This window comes from Schistocerca gregaria, chromosome 6 (assembly GCF_023897955.1).
Source record: "Schistocerca gregaria isolate iqSchGreg1 chromosome 6, iqSchGreg1.2, whole genome shotgun sequence".
NCBI lineage: Eukaryota > Metazoa > Arthropoda > Insecta > Orthoptera > Acrididae > Schistocerca > Schistocerca gregaria.
In genome coordinates, this window is record NC_064925.1 from 395,888,996 (window position 1) to 395,907,047 (window position 18,052).

Sequence of the window (18,052 nt, forward strand, 5' to 3'; positions counted from 1 at the left end):
TTGAAAGTAAATGAGTTTTGCTTCTATAATTGTGTATTAATAGTTATTGTCAAATATGTATTGATCAAATTTCTCAAACGTTTTCTGTCCTTCACCAAGAAAACGTATTTTTAAGTTTACTAAATAACGTTGTGCGAATAGGTTTGGTAATTCATTGAAAAGTAAATAATTCCATTATGCATATTTTACCACATTTTAGCTTATTTTATTTTATAATTATGAAAAATGTTTAGATGGAAAAAATTCAACGAATAATTTTTGCTTATAGTAGAAACACTACAATGTGTGTGAATTGGTTTTTGTGGCAAAATTTTGCATTGATGTTATCTGTTGTCACATAGACGTAACGAAAAGCTAGAATAACTACGTCCTAGCTAAGCAATAGTAAATCTAAACGGAGGGTTCAATGTATTTACTCTAAATTATTGTTTACGGTGGTATCTGGTATTTTAACAAAGTATCTAATATTTGTGCAAAACTATGTCTTAGAGATTTAAAATTTCATGAATGTTTCATAAATAATGTTTAATTTGTCTTGGTTCCCTTGTTGGCAGTCAAATGTTAGAATAATATGAAGGTGTAACTGACACAGCTGCAGCTCTAACCTCTGAGATAAAGCGTGATGACTGGCTAAGAGCATACTCAATCCTCAATAAACTCAACTCGTAAGCTGACACACATGAGCACATATCACTATCCTACTAGACGGTGAAAGCGATTCCATCATTCATAAATACGTGTGGAGTAAAATCAAATATTCTTGTGTTAACTTTTAGCGCTGTCAGCTACAGTAACGTTGTGATCATCTTACGCATGTTGTAAACCTGATTTTCCAGCATTATTCATCGTCTAATTCATAACAGATCTTGAATACACATTGCTTCTGCACAAGAATTCTCTAAATATTTGTTTCATTAAGTGTGGAACAATCGCTATAAATGTTGATTGATTTATTGACTACGTTCCAATTTTTAAATTGGCGTGCCGTCAACAATTGTCGCCTCCTCTTCATTTCGTTCTGTATCAGATTCAAAAGTTTTTCTTTGTGGTCACCACAGCTTTGACAGATTATAAGAAAGCCATCGGCCTACATAGTGTTAAGCTCAATAATTAAGTATAAATTTATATATAGTCAGGTGCATAAGGTTCAGTCTTTGCAGAAGCATCAAGTTACTTATGACAAAAAAAGTGTTCCACTGAAGTAGCCCCTTAAGGGATATTCCTCCTAAGGTAACATCCTCTTAAATTATGGACATACAGAAAAGCCGTGTAATAAGAAGCGTATCTAGTACTTCTCAATCATACTGAACTAGAGTTTTGTTGTTGTTGTTGTTGTTACGTTTGGATAGTACACTTTATGACGTAAAATCGGTAAGGTCTTAAGTCTTTCGTTTATGTTGCAGCAAATGTAATGCTACTTATTGTTCCCAACGGATTAAAAGACTTTTTGTCTGACTGTGCTCATGTAATATACACAAACTACCTAATTAATCGAAACTTTCTTCTGATAAGGAATGTTGATAAAATATACACTTGTTCTCCAGGTTAATTGCACTACGATGCATCTTAAGTAATGCAAAATTTCATGGAAAATAATAGCTTTGAGCTTACGTATAGGGTTCATGAATCGTCAAAGGATCTACCTGAAATCGGAAAGCAAATTCTGTATAACTACAATAGACTGGTGAAGGTGCTCGACAGCTTCACGCAGATCTCTGAAGTTTCTATTAAGCAAATGCAGATGGACGTCAGTGGTCTCGTTAAACGAAACTAAAGTTCAATAATCTGAGTGCATTCACACAGATTGTCATCAATAAAGGTGATACTGAGACTGTTACTTTATAACTGACTGCAGCCTGGCTCATACATTTCTCCATTACACCGGCTGCCATGCTGCAAATTAGTTATCTGTACATTCCTTAAAATTTTTATTGTTTTGTGAAATAAACTACCGGGGAAGAAGAATAAATTAAATTAGTGGTTGACCTAATTTTAGAGAATATTACGTTTCATACCACACACTCTTCCATTTCAGAGTCATCCCTAAATCTCATCAAATAAGTAGTTGTGTAATGTCTTATGAGGTCCTTGACCTCGATTGCGAGTAAGTTATTTGTTGAAGTAAACCTACTGTCGTAATTCTTGTGATATATGAATAATTTCACCCAGCATTCATACTCTTTATAATAAAGTTTGGGGCATACTATTGGATTTGTGTTCTTCCCGCTGACAATAAATTATCTGCAAGGGAAGAACTTAATACTCTTAACAGGATTCAGCTTGAATTCTTATACCTGTTCCAGGTAAAAGTGTCATGCAATAATACAGGGTATGGACAAAAAGAGACACAACAATCAAAACACATTACCATGCACAATACTTTGCAGAAGAGCGTTGTCATTGAAAACAGTTTCCACTCTTCTTGGAACGAACAAATACAGGTCTTCTACAGTCTTCATGGGGATTTTAAACCATTCTACCTGAACAATAGTGGAAAGCCAGGTCACGATGATGAAGTAAAGAGTTCACGCGCTCTTCTCAGCAAAGTAGACCACAAAAGTGCCATAATATTGAGGTATGGCGACAGGGATTGCCACGGGGGACGCGACAGTTCATATTCGTGCTCACGGCGTGAGATGTATGAACAGGTATCCTTTTATCTTGGAACACAGCGCCGTATTTGGGAAGCAAACATTGTACCTTGGGATCGATATGATCAGCAAAAATAAGCATATAATCCATGGCGGTTATGCGACATCGTATAGAGAAAAATGGAGACATGGAATACCATAATATGGCAGTCCAGATCATCAACGAAACCCTCCTTGTTTCACTCTACATACCTGAACTCGGTCAGAAGTCGTAAATGGTTTCAAACATAATTCATCTGACCAAACTACATTCTTGCTTTTCTCCAAAATCCATGTTATGGAATGATGGGCAGTTTTGGAATTCTAGCTCACCCTGCAGTTCTTTGTTTACGGAGCTCCCTTTTTATTGTTTTTGTATGGACGGAGTTCGTGAGTGCTACATTCAGTTCTGCAGTGGCTTTACAGATATCGTTGAGACGACCTGCTAAACCCGGAGGACAGGACAGGTAGTTGTGGAAGGGGGCCAGGATAAGCTGCTCTCAGTTACATTCGAACATAGAAACTTTTATTTGATCAAACATTACAAGAGGCAAGAAACTTTTTTGTTAAATAAACACAGTTTTAGCTTTGGGACTTTATTAGCGGCTGAATGCCTTAAGGACAAGACCAATTTAAATTAAAAACGGCTGAAATCCAAAAACTTTAAGCTCAACCAAAATAAGAAATTTAAAAGGCAAAGCCTTATCTTAAAGGAGATCCTTAATTAGGCTTAAGGCCCAAAGAATCTGACCCTTTAAGAGCAAACAATTTAAATTCAAAATCGGTTGAAGGCCCATCACTTAAAAAGATTCAATAAGATTAATTGTTAAAATGCCAAAAGCCTTATATAAAAAAATTCCTAAATTTGGTTGAACGCCCAAACCATCTAACACCTTAAGAGCAGATCAACTTTAATTCAATATCGGCTTAATGCCCCAAGAAACCGACACTTTAAGAGTAAAATAACTTAAATTCAAAATCGGCTGAGGGCCCAACACTAAAGACTCAATAACACTAATTTTAAAAATGCCGAAGGCTTTACGTAAAACAGTTCTTAAACTATGGTGAAGGCCCAAACCATATGATGAGTCAAGGGCAAAACAATCTTAATCTAAAAATCGGCTAGAAGCCATACAAGTACAAACAACAAGAACAAACAAGAAAAGGCAGTACACCCAAGCGTGCTTAGAAGTTCCGAGGGTTGGTCTGGAATCCAAACACTAATGCTCGCTTAGGTGAGACAGGCAGACGGTCCCATCATTGTCGACCCAACGACAACCCAACCGACAGACAGTTAACGAACCCACCGACAAGCTAACGTCTGCTTCGCCCGACCAGCACACAGCAGCAAGTTCAATGGAACAACGTAGAAGGTATTGGCCCCCACAACCAAATATACATTGAGCTGTCAAACGACACACCGTGCTGGAGAGCGACAACACGATGAGGAAAATACACTGCCTGAATTTACGTCAACGGCCATGGCAGGTAACCGGAACGTTAACGGCCACAAGGCAGAAGATTCCGCTGGTGCACTTCATTTCAAATAACCTAGCACAGTTAAACTCGACTGGAGGGTGGCTAAAATTTACATGTCCAGGATCGGTGGGCAACGCATGGAGGATGCTAGCGAGTGCAACCAAACTGCACGCCACGGGCATTTCCTCGCTGCTCCACGCCAACAGCCCAATTGGCCAGGCCCGGATACGGTGAAAGGACCAACTATACGTCGGCCGATGAGACGACCAACAGAACGACCAACCAACGGTAGTCCCGCTCCAACACCCCCTTTGGATAGTTCATGTTTGTCGGCAGCGGTCGGCGAGCACAGGCTGTCGGCGCCTCACCGGCGCTCCGTCCCCCGAATTCACTGCTCCTGAGTCGCGGTCCCTCCAGAGATGGGACGACAGTGCATTTATCGATATACACTGCTGCTGCCGCTCACGGGCAAGTAAGGCAGGAAGTTTGTGAGGCCGGTAAATGGAATAAGAAAATGAGGCGGCAGTAAGGTAATAGAAGATGACAAACAATAAATTGGATAGTTCGAACAGTCCATGGGTATACTGCCGGTTCATAGTGTCAGTTCGTCAGCGCACCTGACGATGGCGACATGTCTGATCGCCGAAATATTATGCCCTTTGGACACTATGAACCGGCAGTATACCCGTGGACTGTTCGAGCAACAAAAACGCCGGGAGAAACTGAAGAATCACAATAAATGTGATAAACACAAGGCGTGCACGGCTCAGTCATTTCCTAATTTACCGTCATAACCCTTTTCAATGACCGTCATCGCGATCACTAAACAGTCACAATTTCGTACTAATTTGATCTAGCAGATTACATTTTTCCCCCTTGCCTGTATTCGATACGGTATCTCTTCAAACACCAGACAATTTTGGCTACTGTGGTTACGGAAGTACCCACCATAAGAGCACCAACAATGTGCCCATGTTCGATTTCATTCAGCTGTGACGTCATACACTCACAACTACAGAGACTCTTCTCACAACGACCGATACTTGCAACGTGTTGATGAGATTGTAAGGTGTCGCAACACTGCAAACGAAGGCATTTATATACAAGCGTGTATTTCTGGCGAAGTCCCACCCCGCTACTTTCCTTCTGTGAAGCACTAAAATAGACAACGTTACGCACTCAGGTTTCAGTAATATGACTAACCTGTCAAAAATTTCAAAGTACAGTCTTACATACTGGTATTCATGAAACACAGACTGTGCCGGTAACATAGTAGTGCAATCAGAGACTCTTTTAAGGATTTTATGCCAAGAAGACAAACCAACGCTTGTCTTATTTTATTCTCTAATGACGTCTGAAAAGGGAATTAATTTTGTTATGAAACGTACGAAACGTTCATTAGCCAACAGATCTATCATTTTTACCATCGTCATCGTCGTCGTAGTCGTCGTCGTCAGCAGCGGATGAAAGCCGTCCTCCCCCTCCACTTCTCCATTTATCATGATCTTGAGACACACATACACTGTGTGATCAAAAGTATCCCGACATCCACAAAGACATAGCTTTCTCATATTAGGTGCATTGTGCTGCTACCTACTGCCAGGTACTCCATATCAGTGACCTCAGTAGTCATTAGACATCGTCAGACAACAGAATGAGGCTTTCCGTGGAATTCACTGATTTCCAACATGGTCAGGTGATAGGGTGTCATTTGTGTCATACGTCTGTCTACACTCCTAGGTATTCCTAGGTCCACTGCTTCCGATGCAATAGTGAAGTGGAAACGTTAGAGCACATGTACAGCACAAAAGCGTACAGGCCGACCTCGTCTGTTCAGTGACAGAGGCCGTCGACAGTTGAAGAGGGTCGTAATGTGTAATAGGCAGACATCTATCCAGGTCATCGTACAGGAATGTCCGCCCCCGGTAGCTGAATGGTCAGCACGGCAGAATGTCAGTCCTCAGGGATCGGCTTCAATTCCTGGCTGGGTAGGAGATTTTCTCCGCTCAGTGAGTGGGTGTTGTGCTGTCCTAATGAAAATCGTTTTCTCCTCGGCGACGCGCAAGTCGCCGAAGTGGCGTCAAATCGAAAGAATTGCACCCATTTCAAAAATGGTTGAGATGGCTCTGAGCACTATGGGACTCAACGACTGAGGTCATCAGTCCCCTAGAATTTAGAACTACGAAACCTAACAAACCTAATGACATCACACACATCCATGCTCGAGGCAGGATTCGAATCTGCGACCGTAGCGGTCGCGCGGTTGCAGACTGAACCGCCTAGAACCGCTCGGCTACATCGCTCGGCTTGCACCCGGTGAATGGTCTACCCGACGGGAGACCCTAGTCACACGACATAGCTATATATCACATAGGGATACCAAACGACTTCAGGACCCACAGCAAGTACTATGACAGTTAGGTGGGAGGTGAGAAAACTTGGGGTTCATGGTCGAGCGGCTGCTCATAAGTCTGATATCACGCCGGTAAATGCCAAACGACGCCTCGCTTGGAGTAAGGAGCGTAAACATTGAACGAATAAACAGTTTAAAAACGATGTGTGGAGTGACGAATCATGGTACACAATGTGGCGGTCGGATGGCAGGGTGTGGGTAGGGCGAATGCCCGGTGAGCGTCACCTGCCAGCGTATGTAGTGTCAACTGTAAAATTCGGAGGCGGTGATGTTATGATGAGGTCGTGTTTTCCATATATGGGACTTGCACCCCTTGTTGTTTTGCATGGCACTGTCACAGCACAGGTCTACATTGGTGTTTTAAGCAGCTTCTTGCCTACCACTGTTGAAGAGCAATTCGTAGATGGCAACTGCATGTTTCAACACGATCGAGCACCTGTTGGTGGAGTGGTTACACGACGGTAACATCCCTGTAATTTTAAGCAGCTTCTTGCCTACCACTGTTGAAGAGTAATTCGGAGATGGCTACTGCATATTTCAACACGATCGAGCCCCTGTGTGTGGAGTGGTTACACGACAGTAACATCCCTGTAATGGACTGGCGTGCACAGTGTTCTGACCTGAATCCTAAGGACCACATTTGGGATGTTTAGGAACGCCGACTTCTTGTGGCCCCTCACCGACCGATATTGATACCTCTCCTTAGTGCAGCACTCTGTAAAGAAAGGGCTGCTATTCCCCAAGAATCCTTCCAGCACCCGACTGGACGTATGTCTGCGAGGGTGGAAGCTGTCATCAAGGCTAAGAGTGGGCTAGCACTATATTGAATTCCAGCATTACCGATGGAGGGTGCCACGAACTTGTAAGCCATTTCAAGGCAGGTGTCCGGATACTTTTGATCACATAGTGTATCCTTATTGCTCTTAATTCGTTATTCAAATTTTCCAATCAGAAGTCGTCGCTGTCTCTACTTTTCTCTAGGGAACCAACAGAGAATTCCCTTGGTCTATCCACTTTACATCAGCAACGCTATATATCCTAATCATGTTTATTTGGTTCCCAGTACAATCTCAATTATGTCTTTGATACTACTCTTTTGCCTGATACATTTGCTTGTATACCACCTTCTGTCAGTAAGTAAAATTTCTCTGTATTGTTCACTAGTTATCTCCCCCACCCCCCTCACCCCCTGTGCTTTAAGCGTTTTCACAGAAAAAATCCATGTAACACTGCCACTGTTCAAAACTAACTACACACAGTGATTGAAAACTTTCAGTTTCAGACAGATGAGAAACGAAATTCCGAATCCAAAATTAGTTTGCTGATAGGGCTGTGGGGCGTATTTAACGTTCCGTTTTTCTGTAGCTATCGAAGCAAGTCATCATCAAGTATCCTTCACATAAAACGTTATTTATTTTTTATACATCTGCATTATTATTTTTAACCTTTAGAATTGTAAGCGGCCACATTCAGCAAATATCATGTTTATGTTGTAAAACATTCTTTTCTATACATTGATCGCACATTCGTAAACTTATTATTAATTAATGATTTCTCGACCAACTTTCCAGCTTGCTGGGATAAGGCTTTTCCATTTGTTATTTAACTGCATGAGAACAGGACGTATGTGTAGTACAGACCCACGTCAAGATCGACGCACTGTGCGACGAAATCCGGACACATGTAGCTGCTGCTGTGTCGTCAGGGACCACAGGGAGCCACGTGCTCGCAGCAGAATTCAAATCACGTGTACCTCGACAGGGGTGCCACTGTTCCCACAACACCGTCCAGCATGACTATTCCGGTGTCGTGAAAGAGTTGCTAGGAGAGTGGTATGGCGCACTGTTGCCACCAGTTCTGTGCTATGTGAGTGATGGATGCACACGTGTATAGTGTACAGCTAGCGAGCTGCCTATTCCACAGTGCATCGCCCGCACAGGGTTCATAGTGTGTGTGTAGCAGTGGGCAGGGTTGCGGGTGGGAGGGGGCGGGGTGAAGGAGGAGAGCATCCGAACTCACGGTCACATTTAGTGTTTATACAGGGTAAAGGTAGAAGTTATTATCGCCGTGCTTCTGCCATTTATTCAGAATAAAGGTGACTTTCATTTTCACCATGACTGAACATGTTTACATATAGCTGATACGACGCAATGTTCTCTTCATGGTGAACATCAACTGCTTTGGCCAGCAATATCACCAGATCTCCCGACAGTAGTGCAGCAAAAGGCGCAAAATGCTAGTGATTCTCTATACAGGAGGACTTTTGGCACCTTTATGAAAGTCTGAGTGCGACAAAATACAGCCAATTTCCTGCCAGAAGGGGGTACGCTGTGTATTGGTCCCAGTATTCTGAAACGTAAGCAACAAGACGAATGTGGTTAAGGTAATATAATCGTTTGTCAGATTTTCTTAGTTTTCCCAGCTTACAGATTTAAAGGCATCAGGCAATGGAGCTGAGAAGAGTTTGATGACACTTGATCTTCTTGCCTGACTCGCTTTCACCACAAAATTTTTCTCTTTCATGAGATCTATTTGAAGCTGTAGACGTCGAAGTGTTGATTCACACTTGTTGCTCTGCTGTGTGGATGGTAATGTATAATAAGCGCTGTTTTAATTTTAAATTACAATGAAATGAATAAAACTGGCTGATGACAGGCGTTAACATACACCAACGGGGACTGTGGGAATGTGTGCCCCGACCGGGACTCGTACCCGGGATCTCCTGCATACATGGCAGCCACCGAGGGCACATAGGATAGTGCGACTGCAGGGACTTATCGCTGCACACTCCCCGTGAGACCCACATTCTCGACTTACAGTCCACATACTACATTCATAGTGCCCATGCCATTATACCCGTTACTCGCGGCAGTCAATCCATCGAGTCCAGTAAGAGTTCAGGTAATTAGTGTGCATCCGCACTGAAGAAGGTCATCAGCCGGCTAGCCTTAACGATATGAAGTTGACACCTGTTCTTTCGGACATGTCCGAAAGAACATATGCCACCTACATACGACTTTTAATTTGTTCCTCATTCCTTCTGGATGCAGGATAATGGCATTGAAAGAGTGCAGCAGATTAAAGAACAGATGATACCTTTATATCACTTTTAATTGGTTCCTCATTCCTTCTGGACGCAGGATAAAGGCATCGAAAGAGTGCATCAGACTGAAAGAATTGTTTTAAATAATCTGTAAGTCTGCATTCGGTTTTACAACAGGCATGAGCTCAACGTTATCCAATGCTAACGTCTTAATACTTGGAAAAAGGTGTTGAACTGTCAAAACAGAGGAAATGGTTAATTAAATGTCATTTACTCGTAGTCCTGTTATAGACAGCCCTTCAAGAAGCTTCATTTGACTTCACAAGATGATACCTTTTACCTGAATGAAAACAGAAACTTTTAATTACGCAATGGAATTGAAAGTTTACACTGGCGCCAGGTGTAAGATGCTGATTTCTGTGGTCGCAATTAAGCGTTCTCTCGGTGCAGCTCGCCAAAATGTGGCGAGCCAAATTGCGTCTCACATTCTCCTTCCAGCAGATGGAATAAGTTACAATTGTGAGGCGTGACTATCCTTGAAAGTGAGACCTCAACGATGGATCGAATCTGGCAGATATGGATCTCGATTTGCACCATTGTTCTACAAGGTACTTTACTTTTTTGAGGTTTTTGACATGCTCCCTTTGAGTGCGTCCCTTTTCAACAATCCTGACACTCTGATCTCCAGATGTCAGACACTTATATAGGAACCAACTGTTGTATGTAGGTAGAGTATCACCCAAAACACTGATATAGTGTCCGGCAGCACATGCGTAAAGAGAAATTAAAACTAACACCGGAGCTACGGAGCACAGGAAAAGCAAATGTGAGTGATAGTTTTGTAGACCTCGCGTTGGGGATTTGGTAGAAGATGTGCTCGTTGTGTATTTACTGTTTAAGCGTGTAACTGTTAAATGGCAGAACATCCTCCGAACACGTAAAAGACTTTTCGGAGTTTAGAGCAAATGTTCTTTTGGAAACATGCTTTTGCTTCGTTAGTAGCAAGTAGCAAAGCTATAGAGTACATTTGTACCGATATTGTGGTGTTATGTCAAACATGTGCAACAGAACAGACTCCACTCGTGAAAAAGCAGCTATTGCATTTGTAGCTTCATACAATAAACATAAAACGTCGGAGCCGTAGAATATAGAAACAATTGCATTACACGTGCGGAAGTATTAATAGCCCTAAATAACAGATTCACGCATAAAACAGTGAAAAAAATATCGTCATTTGGGTACGAAACCAGGACCCTTGGTACGACGATGTAACGCTCAACCAGCTCCCCCACGGAATATGCAAACATTAGCTACTCACGGTTACGTTTTTCATCTGCTCCGTGGCTCTGGTGTTACTTTCAATTAACATTTACACCCGTTCTGCTGGACGACAGCACATTGTACGAACTAGATCGGAGTTTTGGCTAATACTCTGTCGACATACAATGTTTGGTATTGATATAAGTGTCTGACAGTTGGAAGTTTGGGTGTGAGTCAAGTTTGACGTCGCGTATCATTAGCAGCGAATGTAGAAAACTCTAACCATGTTTTCCAATGTATGGACGAGTCTGCGTTTTGGCTCATTATTGTCTACCCTTTCAAAACAAGGTTCTACTAAACAAATAAACGGATAACGGCTATACTTTTCTTTATTTTTACTTCTACACAGCTATTACATTATGTTCTTCAAAGTACGCCCCTTCACGATCCTTGCACCGCTGTATGCGTATTTTCCATTGCTCAGAGCAGAGTTTGAAGTTAGCTTGTAAAGCATGCCCATGGTCTCCGTAGCTTATTCTTTTACTTCTTAAGCTGTCCCAGATATTGTGTCAGCTCAGATTTCGCATTGGGGTGTAGAAAAAGTCAGACGGCGCTACACCTGGTATATAGAGTTAATATTCCAACACCGGTAGCCTATGCTTAAAACGGGACCCTGAGAACTTCCCCCACCAATTTGAATCATATTGAGGGGATGTGTAGAGCACGACTGCGGCTTCAACATAAGCGAACAACGCTCAACCGTTTTCGAAAAAAATTAGGATTAAAAATTTTAGGCGTACGTTGCATGTGCAAGGGATCCGCATCCGAACGAACAATATCTTAGCTTCATATGAATTGTGTCTTTGTATCGGATTGAATCTTGCAGCCGGTGATCTGCCCCTTTCTTTTCATTCTCACTCACAAAAAATTATTATTTTCTTAATATTTATCCCGAAATAAGGAGAAAAATATTTGTTGAGGAGAGTGGAAATAAAAAGACGATACGTAAGAATCAAATCACTACATTGACTTTGTTATTGTATCCATATTTTTGACGAGTATAAGGTGTAACCTACAGAGCACTCAACAAGTCAGTATGATACTGATCATAGAAACATGGAAAACCATATTTACTACGACACACAGCGCATATGATGAATCAGTAATTTTTAGCTGTTTGTGTTTATTTCCACTTGTATATTGAAAAAGAGACTTGGCTTACCTTCAGAATCGTTTCTTGCTTATTACGCAGTTTCTTGTAGAACACATATTTATTGTTACAAATACATGGCAATGATGACGGGAATGAGGAAACACAGGGAGTGAGATTTTGTCCAGAGACGTCAGTCACTCTAACGAAAGTAAGCTCTTGCTCGATCAGCTGCAGATTCCTTCAGTACGAGAGGCCATACAAAATTTACAAGCAAGCCTGAAATTATCAAACTGGAATTTCTCGAAAGTGGTTGATTGCTGCGTCTTCCTGTTTACGAAGGTTGAATTCTTATTCGTGTCCTGCACACTCTGTGAATATGAATCAAATTGATGAGGCAAAGTTCGTGCGGTCCTCCTATTAGACAAACACTAGCGGACAGGCGTCAGGTCCTCGGGAACTAATTCTCTAAAAACTTCCCTCATGGCCAAATCGTGAAGTAATATTTACCGAACTGTTTCTTCGTCGATTCTTACATGACCGTTAACAACACATACACTCAACCAACGACCTTTTGAGATTAACTCTCAAATTTTTTCAATGTTTTCGTCTATTGTTGAGGTTGAGGTTCGCCGTAGGCGTGCCATCAATCAGCTCCCATCTCCCTCTGAATCAATAAGACCACTCAAAAAACTTGAATCGGTGAAAAACATTCATCACCGCTTCCTTCTTTCAGTACAGAACGGGCGTTTGTGGCGGACTTCGCAAGTTTCTCTAAAAATTTGGCATTAACTTGTTGCTCTTAAAAAACATTAAGTGTAGGCCCTTTTTTCGACATTGTGCAAATATACGATCTGACAGAATGGAAGGCCACGCCCCTGTAGAGGGGTCGGCAGATGAATGGACATAGAGAATGGAGAGAGAAGATGTCATACTGAGGCTCGCACTGTTTCTCTGTTAAAAAATCAGTCTAATTATTTTTAATCAAATTTCGTTTTTGAGCTAATTTTGATACCGTATACCATCAACAGGGGCCGACTAACTCCCAGCATGTAACTGCGGGAGTATGGATGATTCTACTGTCTGGATGTTTCTTGAGGGTCCATTGCTGAGCCAACTAAACGGTTATCAGAGGTAAAAACAATCTTTGAATCTTAAGCAAACGTGAAGAGCGGACCATTCAATATCCCAAGAACATTTAAAACATTTTAAATTTGGTGTTATCGTCGAATGTTAACAATTGGCCGCACGCACAAAACTTTAAATGATGAAATAGTCAAAAGAACGTATGAGGAATGATGTCTATTGAAAACTGAAGAATGGCAGATTATGGAGCATCTGCTGCTGCACTTATGAATCAGTGTCTGATGGATAAACAGAAGCCAAAATTACTATAGGCGAAGGAAGACAAGAATATGAAAGATATAATTGCACAAATTATTATTAGTAGTTATGTAGAGATGAAAATATTAGCAGAAGGTAGGAAGTATTTAGAAGATAATCATCCTCTCGAACAATTGATGAATCTTTTTAATAACATGTGATTTCGTACTGAAATCGGAGGGAGAACAATACTGATCATCAAGTTTTACTAGGTAACAAAAACATCATATTAGAGAAGGCTTACAACATTAACACGTTCTGATAAATAGGAGGCATTATGGACTTCAAGCGAGCGACAAATATTACGAGAGTGTATCAGTGGAAGCTCTTATCATTTATGTATTTAGTCGTGCCTTCAATTTATGAATATCACTTACGATTAATGTCACGCAGAATGTGTAGCTAAATTAATCAAGGTTTTGAGACACGATGTTCCTTGCTTGTGTGTCTCAATAAATATCAATATTATTAAAGTAGGCTTACAAGGATCAACGCTACGATGTAATATTTCAGTTTCAATAACTTGGAAATTTCAACATTTTTCATAGTAATGTTGTACAGAGCATGTGGAAATAATAGCCTTTACGTTAATTATTTTTTGAAGCTTGTTAAATACGGTCCTCCCCTTAGAGACCACTGACGATGTTTGAAATTAATAAATTAAATCAGCCACAGTGAAAATAAAACGTGCATTGGCAGTTATCAAGTACAAACGCTAAAAAATGGATTCCGTAAACGGGAGTTGCAGTGCACTAGCAGCGATTAGGTAAATAACACTGGAGGGGACAGCTCGCAGCGCACGCGATAATTCCTTTGGGAACGATGGAATTTGTACCGCGCTTCCGGGCCTTTTTTTTCATTTTTATATTCAGCACTTCGCAACACGTCACACGCTTACAGCGTTAACGCCTGAAATAACACAGCGCAAAGCAATTTGCGCTTTTTATTGTGTGCGGCGCCATTTTCGATACTGGGACGGGTGCCGCCGGCCGGTAGCCGTGCAGTCGTTATGGCGACATCTCGCGTTCCCTCAAACTGCTCTGGCTGCGTCAGTGTGTGCGTATGTGTGTGCGTATGTGCCGTGGGGATGGGCGCTAATGCACTGAAATGGTACGGGTCCTCTGCATGTACATAGAAGCGCGGCGTAAGTCAGCTCTTGCCGCAGCGCCATCTGTATGTAGGTCGTTCAGCATTTCATAACCGTGTCAGCAGCACGAGACCTCAGCACTTTCGTATAGCTCCTTCTGTGATACCGAAATATGAGGGTATCTGTGCTTCCATTCTAATCGTATTTAGGTTGATAATTCGGCTTGGTGCGCTCGTCAGCTTCGCTCGTAATAGATTGCAGCGTTGTCACGTCAGTCTTTTTTTTTTTTGCGATGGAAATATGGCTGCGCCACTCTCCGTTAGCACCAATGCAGAACAGCGTTCTGTAATCCGCCTCTTTCGGTATGAGGCTCTACTCCGAACTGAAGTCCACAGAAGATCTTGTGCACAATACGGAGGCAATGTTATATCGTGGCACATTGTCGACTGTACAATTCAAAAGCGTAAAGAACGAAGAAAGAACAGGATGCCAAGCTACATCCTCTTTTGATACTTATTGTGTCTGCAGTTGTACGAAGTGGTGTACGAGGTTGACCTTTCATACTATCATACCTCTTATACTACAGACTTCCCCGTCCCTTCGGTTTATGTTATTACTTAAACATACAGCATTCGTAACCGTAGAATCTATCACCCAGTTGACTAAAACTTTCAACAGGTACGTATTCTGCTTGACCGTTTCAGGCACACTTTCCAGAGGGCACATCAGAAAGAATTTGAATTACTTCAGTGAGAAAGATTAAGTTTCTGCGAGCTCGAAAGTAGAAAGAGAGACACACAGTTCCAATGATTTTACGTATCAACAGTTCCATAAAAGTTCCCTGTCTTGCCAAAAATTTACATTTTGGGCATTATCTCTTCTCTTGTCTGAAGTCAACCAGCTGCCGATTCATTTCAACTTCAACAACTCTTGTAAGTCTCAACAAGACTCGACCATGAGAAAGTCATTCTTCTCTTTATGAATTCGGATTTAAATTCATAATATGTCTTCACACATGCATCCACTTCAGAATAAAGTGATACATAAAGAAACAACGTTAACATCGATGCCAGTCAAGGTGAAGACGGGAACTAAATTTTCATCATTACTTTTTCATTTACAACACTGATCGCCCACTGTTATGTTTTATGGAAATCACAGGGCGATAACACACGACAGATCTCGAACGATGGATTTCGCTTGGTGAACAGCAGAGTTCAGTTGTGTGTCGTTTGCTGTGGTGTCAAAGATTCTGCAGACGTCATGTCAAGGCGCTCTCCCTCAAAATGAAACAGATAAAGAAATCTGTTTGATACGAATCATGCTATTCAACATCACAAGTGATTTTGACGATAATCCAACTGAATACTTAACTTCGTACACGTAGAATACAGGTTATAAAATCCGTATTATTACCTGCATACTGAGCGGTAGGAAACATAGGTTATCTGTCTTGAAATTTCATTGAAGTACAAAACAAGAAGGACTGCATTACATTTCGGTCTTGCAATTGCGTAAAATCTATTTCTCCTAATACTTCGGCCGTATGATTTTGTCAATAGACTGACTAAACAGTTAGACTGGAGCGACAACACTCGATCCTCATTTTAAACCAGCGAGATGCATCGTCCCACATCCGGCCAAATAGCACCAGAGGCTCTAACAGAAGGCGAAGAAGTATGTTTAAATGTAATCTGTGGCTATTCGGTCAACCCATACAGGAAAACAGCGTCGTTATTAAGATCTCTGGAGCAACATGTGGTCATCGCATATGCAACTCTGGGGACATCTTTGGCAAACACTCCTCATTCACCAAGGTTACTCCATTGGAATCCTGATCTCCTATTGCCAGACATTTTAATTAGGAGGTTTCAGTTTGGTTAGACTTGTTATGACCTCTATTTACTTTTTATGTAACAAAGAATTTTTTTAACACACTGACGGTCTCACTATTGATAGTCCGTTCACGCTCTTGGGAGCTAATTTGTTTAAGGAGTAATTCGAGGAAGTTGCGCAGGGGTTTGCTAGTTTGAAGAGCGCACAGTGTATTTGCGAGATTTCCAGGAAACGTGTGTAGTTTGGCCCACGGTGAAAATAGATTATAAGAATATTTAAACCATCTATATTACATCCACAGAATATGGTGGTGGTGGTTGTTAGTGTTTAACGTCCCGTCGACAACGAGGTCATTAGAGACGGAGCGCAAACTCGGGTTAGAGAAGGATTGGGAAGGAAATCGGCAGTGCCCTTTCAAAGGAACCATCCCGGCATTTGCCTGAAACGATTTACGAAAATCACGGAAAAACTAAATCTGGATGGCCGGAGACGGGATTGAACCGTCGTCCTCCCGAATGCGAGTCCAGTGTGATCCACATAAGAACTCAGTTTGCAATGGATGCCTTCCAGTTTCGGATGTCTTGGATCGTCGCAAAAACGATGGCTCCTTGGGACACACACAGTTTATAGGAAATCGACTTAAACATCACCAACCACAAAGATGAGGCGATGTTGTACCCTCCACATAAGGGAGTAGCATTCCTGGGTCATGTCAGAGATGATGTGATGCTCCACAAGGCTGCAGTTTACAAGATTCGCTGTGGGTGTGGCCTTTCGTACATCGGGCAGACGAGTAGCACAGTCCATGAAAGATGCACGGTACACCGCAGATACAATCAGCTGCTACAGCCCAGTACACCGACTGTGGCAGTGACCTGGCATCAACCTCGAAATTACAGCATCTAATACGAATTTATTGGGACTCGGTTATGAAAGAAGTACGTGAAAATCGTTTCCTGAGATTTTAACTAACACACTGGACAAGGTAGGACATATCGTGGATTCCGTTTCTTCCTTTGATGAACTTGCAAAGACTTTGCTACAATGGGTCTCATAATGAAACAAAGATATCCTCACATATCTATTTATCCAGCTTTCTCCTACGGCTCACTCTGACGATGGCCGAAATATTGGATAAATAGGGTTGATATGGTCGCACTCCCCGAATTTAATGGATCAGTATTGCACAATAAGAAAATGAAGGTGTACAAAAGCAAACAGTTGCAAGGCTTAATTAACAATCCTGTAACTCTCTCTTCTCCCTTTTTATTTTTCGCGACGTACTTCCATCGTCGGGAACTATTCCGACTTCAAATTGTAGGCTGAGGGGATGCAGGGATCTCTTTATTAATACACTTTAGTGGTAAGTTTAACAGCGCCCGTATGCTGGCCTGTAAGATATCCCCAACCGGCGAATGGCGTCGTATTGCATTTGTAAAAAGGAACGGGGCACCTTATACCTGCGCCATGGAAAAGGAACAGTCCAGCCTAGAGTTCATACATTATGCACAGGGTGTCGCAAGACATCAATCTCGTGGTGCAGTTTCGTCGTCTCTTTACGTACTGCCTCCATGATCGTGTCCATACGGACTCCTGCATGTAGAGTGACCGACGGGTACCCATTATCCACAGAGGTACCTTATTTTGAAGCCCCTGCAGGTGGCCGAGTTGCGTTGCGCTGGCTAATCCCAATCGAGTTGATGTACAAAATCGTGGAGACTACGCAATTTTCGCTATGGTATTCAGTTCAGTACCTGTAAAAACTGGGCCG

At 41.9% G+C, this 18,052-nt stretch overlaps 1 protein-coding gene across 3 annotated transcripts in view; it reads left to right on the forward strand.

Moving 5' to 3' along the window:
- LOC126278199 (leucine-rich repeat-containing protein 24) overlaps positions 1-18,052 on the forward strand; it is a 1,518,316-nt gene that overhangs the window by 17,244 nt on the left and 1,483,020 nt on the right. The window lies entirely within an intron of this gene.